The following is a 6,000-nucleotide window of genomic DNA, read 5'->3' as shown; positions in this document are numbered from 1 at the left end:
TAAAACGTTGAGAGGTATGTATCAACTCTCCATGTGCGGCGTAACTACTGCCGTATCGAGGGCTGCTGCGGCTACATCGCCCGGAGGTGTCTGTAGCCATCGCATCTCCTGCGACGACGGTTGATCTGTCACTGTCTTATCACAGTGATAGAAAATTTCCTATACGCTGCATTTTACCATAGGGTTTCCGCCAGGGCAGCTGTGCGATAGCATTGCCAGCCAGTATCGGGGAGCTGACTAAGAGGCCTGTTACCGTCTCGCCGGTCAGTGTACAGTGCACATGATGGTTCACACAGTAGAACTTGGGAGATCGATCTTAGGCTTCCACTAAAATAATATATTTTGAAAATGTAAAGCAAAAAAAAAAAAAAGAATTTTAAATTAAAAGCAAAAACTCTGTATTGACCTAATAAAGCGGTTTTTTGTGTCTCCGAGAGGCTGCACCAGCCAAGGGAGGTGATGGTTGTAGAATCCATATCTATAATGTCTATGATGTCATCCTCTTTCTCCTCTGTACCCTCCGCTGTCGCCAGCCTGAGTTGCCGCAGCGATAAGTGGATTCCAGCGCTGCATGTCCCTGGGAAAACTGTTCGCCAGAGTGATCTACCACCAGCGATAGGCGCCGGTAACCTCTCGATGTAGCGGGAGGGGCTGATCTCACAATGATCAATAGATCTCAAGCTGAGTTTAGGGCGAAGGGCTTACTCTTTTATTGCAGCAAACTTGTTACTTTGTATGTCAATTAGAGATGCTCACTGACCCCCGTGAATTGGTTTTGGTTTTGGATCTGGATTAGCTTCGTGTTTTGGTTTTGGTTTTGGCAAAACCACTCACGTGTGTTTTGGTTTTGGTTTTGGTTTTTTTTAGAAAAAATCCTAAAATATGCTAAAATCACATAATTTTGCTCTTTGTTTGTTCCTACATTCTTATTAACCTGAATAACACTAATTCCAAGTAATTTGTAGTTAATTTTTAACACCTCACAGGTCACAATATTATTTTCATACACTTTCGGACAAAGACTGCAGCGACCTGGCTGGATGGTAAGCGACAGAGCAATGACACAAACACACGGCAGTTCCTAGCACATCTAGGACACATTGGCACACAGCAGTGGCAGAAAAGAAAAATGGGGCTCCGACCTCCCTCCCACCCACAGCTATGTTGGGTCTTACAAAGGAACCCAAAAGTCGCGAGATCCAACAACACTTTGGGCTAGATTTACTAACAGGCGTGTTTGTAAACCCGCCGACTTTCGGCGGGTTTGGCGGCGGTTTAGCCATCGCCGGATTTACTAAAGCTAAACCCGCCGTCCAAACGGCCAGAAATGATGTTTTCAAACCCGCCTCTGTATAAAGCGCCATGACGGTTTAAACAATGTTCAACATACAAACAGCCGGATTTACTATTAGGGGGTTTATAAAGCCGCCGGAAAACCGCCATTCAATAGACCAAAATGAAAGCGCTGCTTGTGAGCAGCGAGATTGTTCAAACAGTGTGCTGTTTGAGGTATTTGGTCAATCAGAACATAAGAGAAAGCACCTTTGATATTTTAATCATTTGGAAAATCATTATTTATTGCTAAAGGGACAAAATAAATGTAATAATAATTTATGAAAGAATTTTTTTTTATATTTTTTTTTTAAAGGGACACTGTTATAGCATTATATTTTGTAGAAAATGTGAATATATAATATTATTAACTGATTGTTAATGGTGGATATAATTATTTATGTTGCACAATTTCTCATGACATATTGTCCAAATAATGTAATAATTAAATAATTTTATCCCCTTTATATAATGAAAATTTTTTATTCCCTCATAAGATAATATTTTATTCATTTTGCCCCTTAATCAATAAATAATGATTGCCAACATAATTTAAATGTCAATGGTACTTTCTCTAATGTTCTGAATGGCAAAATAGTTCAAACAGCATATTTAAGCTATCAAGCCATTCTGAAGCAGGTATTAAAACTGTCCTGTCCTGTCTTTTGGCTGGCGGTTTTGTGGCGGTTTTGTGGCGGTTTCATCCAAACCGCCGGCGGTTTAGCTTTTTCAATCCGCCACACATCGCCAGTCATTTTAAATTGAAGCCTCAAGTCGCCCTATAGTAAATGCGGCGGTTTGAACCACTAAACCGCCGGCGATGAGTGGCGGTTTCAAACCGCCACCAAACACGATTCTTAGTAAATCTAGCCCTTTGTGTTTTTCAAATACGAAAAAGCACGCTCGGTACTCGGATCTGCTAAGTTCGAGTATATTCGGTTCTCGGGAAACCGAGCCTGAGCATCTCTAATGTCAATGCAGTTAGGGTGAAGGATTTACTGTGTGTTGTTCTAATAAACAACATAAACTCTAAAGTGGTCTAGTGTGGGTATTAAATATTTATCTGCCCGCCCCCAGTGGTAGTATTAATCTGCCATAGTTACTTTAGCTGTGAATGACTCCATAAATATTTGGTAAGATGTTTGGATGTTTGTCAGCTCAACAGTTCGTCCACAGAACAGTTATTGCAATCTAAACTTGTTTCCCGGTGTGATGGATGATATCTGGGGGTAAATGTATCAAGCTGCGAGTTTCCGGCGGGTTTGAAAGTGGAGATGTTGCCTATAGCAACCAATCAGATTCTAGCTATCATTTATTTAGTACATTCTACAAAATGACAGCTGGAATCTGATTGGTTGCTATAGGCAACATCTCCACTTTTCAAACTCACCATAAAGTCGCAGATTGATAAATTTACCCCCTGGTCTCTAGAATACAGTTGTTGCTATATTTCCCCTACCACAGTGCATCTGTTTGGCACTAGAGCACAAACATTCCACATTTCCCAAGTCACACTCGTTGGAATTCCCACGGCGTCTGCTGGGAGAAGTTCCCATGGTTTTAAAGCACAATAGATAAAAATAGATGTCTGCTCTACTGTACACTAATACTTGTGGAAAACTGCACAACATTTCCCATCAGTTTCCCCATTTAACTGTATATTTTTGGGGTATTAGTGTTTATGACAGAGAATTAAATCATTTCCCAGAATATACCCAACATAAACTTATCCTATGATACATACAAGGACAGATAATATATCTGATTTGCACAGTATGGGCCGGTGTCCCCAAGGCACCCATACTGAGCGCAACTTGCGTTTGGTATTAAACGCACGTATTTCGGCTTTGCGCAAATTCATCAAGGCACGGATCTGAAGATACGTGCGCTGTTGAATTCAGTTGTAGGTCTGCTGTGGTCTACTACACAAGACGCTGCAGGATGCGTCCCGTAGCTATGTAGATTATAAATTTGCCAAAGAACGCACAGAAAAAATAAATATATAATTAATGCCACCTGTTAATGATAAAAAGCAATAATGATCAAGCAGTTTGTTTTAAAACAAACATGTTTACGCATGAGAAACCATTTATTAGTACGCTGCTAAGTGTCTAATGAATTTAAATACATTTTAACAGTTGCTTGTGATTGCAAACACATGTTGTAGCATGCATACGAGACTGTCAATACTGATCAGGACTTAGACTAACCCTGTAACCAGTGGCGGATCCAGGGGGGGGGGGGGGGGCGATCTCCCCCCCCCCCCCCCTAGCAGGGGCTAGCTGCCGGCGGCTGCACACTGATTGTGTTTTAAACACAATCAGAGCAGCTGGGCAGCACACTGTCGCTGCCGAGCGGACCTGCACATACTGTGCAGCCGCCGGCAGCCTTAGAAGTCGGAAAGGGGGCGGGGCCTAAATCGCCCCCCCCTACATCGCCCCGGGTATAGCAATTTCCTAGATCCGCCCCTGCCTGTAGCTGGAGCAAGATATACGGCAGAAAAAAAACAAAATTTGAGACGCCCAGTGCTTGATTCAGACGTAGCTGAGTGCGCTTGAGTTTGACATGTTTGTTTCCAGGTGCTATGTTGTAACCTGGTTTAGTATATGACTAGCGCCAGTAATTTGGAGTTCGCTAGCCACACATGAGTCATTTCTGCTGCTTGGCTCGAGCACCAAGCGTGAGGAACGTTATCCAATATGGCTCCACACGTGGGTGTCTAAATTGGAAGAGATCCCGACATTGCTATAAAATTCTGTGCTAACCTTGTCCTTTACCTTGGTGCTATTTTATAAAGGATGTACAATTTATTAAAAACAAAAAAAAATGTTCTACGGATGCGGTTGCCCATCTTTTATCAGTGCTACCTATCGTCATTTGTGGAAACACTGGCTCAGATCATGAATAATATGTTTGTTCAGCAGGTATTATATTAAGTTATCAGATAGAAACCAAAGTCCTTATGTTCGTTGTCATAATAATTGTGCAGCCATCTGTCATGATGTGATTGTGGATGAATTAATTTTTAAAGCGCACTAATGACGGGGGCAGGAGATTGAGTGGAAGTGCCGTTCTGTATCTCCCAGGTTCCGTGTTCTGTTAATGAACAGGTGTTGCTAGGCAACTGGATAAAAGCATCGGCCCGGTGAAGGCCTCACTGCCAAAGTTGCTCTGTATGTAAACAATGCATGGTGTACTTAGTTTGTTCAATTTTAAAGACAAGGGTTCGGGCTGGCTATTGTGAATAGCGTGGAAAAACAATTATGTGGTATTAGAAATATTGGCAAAAATATGGTCGGGCACAAGGTCATTAACAGCAGTCACAAGTGTATTTCCACTGTAAAGAATGGATGTCATACCTCCCAACATTTGAGTAGGTGGCATCTGAACAGGGGGCGTGGTTACAGCACAAAGGGGCATGGGCACACCCCGGAGGCATGTGTAGCGCCTTTTGAAGCGCTAGTCTGCCCTGTTATCTCTTCCCCTGATCAGTGCCCAGCTACACACACATCTGCCCAGTTCTGTCAAAACTGTGCCCACATTGTCCTGATGAGACCCCCTTTACAGGTCCACGTATCGGGACAGTCTGGACAGAACGGGTACTTTTGGGAGATATGGCCATGATAATTTCTCATTGGAGGTGAGACTGTGAGTTTGATAAGTAATATATTTCCCAACACAAGAACCTTGAAGCTCTCTCGTACTGACTGCTGTGTTGGTGTCGTCGGTGATGTAGCTCAAGAAGAATTCAGGACGTTCTTATTTAGGGTTTTACTCCAATTGTCCGTCAGTGTCACTGGAGGAAATGCAGCTAGAGCCCGTCCAATACCAGCACTCCGGTCAAATATGGTATTAAGAGAAGGGGAAGGTGTAACCAGAGACGCAAAATTACGCCGTCGACCTCTTAGCATAGTTTGGGTGGCTGCCTGGCCATGCCGTTGTAGCCTCCCGGGACCTCTGCTCCGCTCATAACCCCACTGGTGTCAAGTGGGCGCGATAAGACATAAGATGGCGAGATTTGTACCATCACAGCATGCCCTATGGGAAGTTTATCCTGCGCTCCATGGAATCTGGGAGGTCTCCCAATAATTCTGGAGATTCCTGTACATCCCGGGAGTGCAGACATCTATGGTTCCAATTGATGGATTACCCAATAAACCAGCCCAGAGAGTTATTTAATATATACAGCGCTTGGTTTAACAGTAACTGCAGTTGGTCAGTCTTTAGAAGGGGGCGGGGCTTGGTGAATTGTGTCATGGTGGCCCCGCCCACTAACTGCCCACAACTTTTCTAAGCCTATAATAACAGGGGGCAGGACCACTATGACGCACAAATTGCGTCATAAGTCCTGTCCCCGCCACCCAACTAAACACGCAGCTAGTAATGGGGAGGTTTGCCTGTTCTTCCGGGAGTCCGGTTGGAATCCCAAGAATTTGGGAGTCTCCCGGACATTGTGGGAGAGTAGGCAACTGTGTATTATAGTAGATAAGGAGGATGTATGACAGCTGACTTTGCAATTTCAAGTTGTCTGCAAGGCCCGTCAAGAGGACTCTCCAGACCACGTGTGGCTGCTTATTATAGCCCCCACCCCAGGGTGTGTGCAATGTCCCACCCTCTCGATATCCCTGGGTGTCTGCTCTCATTTGTCAGCGATTCTTTGTGCAATGA

This window comes from Mixophyes fleayi, chromosome 10 (assembly GCF_038048845.1).
Source record: "Mixophyes fleayi isolate aMixFle1 chromosome 10, aMixFle1.hap1, whole genome shotgun sequence".
NCBI lineage: Eukaryota > Metazoa > Chordata > Amphibia > Anura > Limnodynastidae > Mixophyes > Mixophyes fleayi.
The sequence above is the reverse complement of the archived record's forward strand: the minus strand, read 5'-3'. Positions refer to the sequence as shown.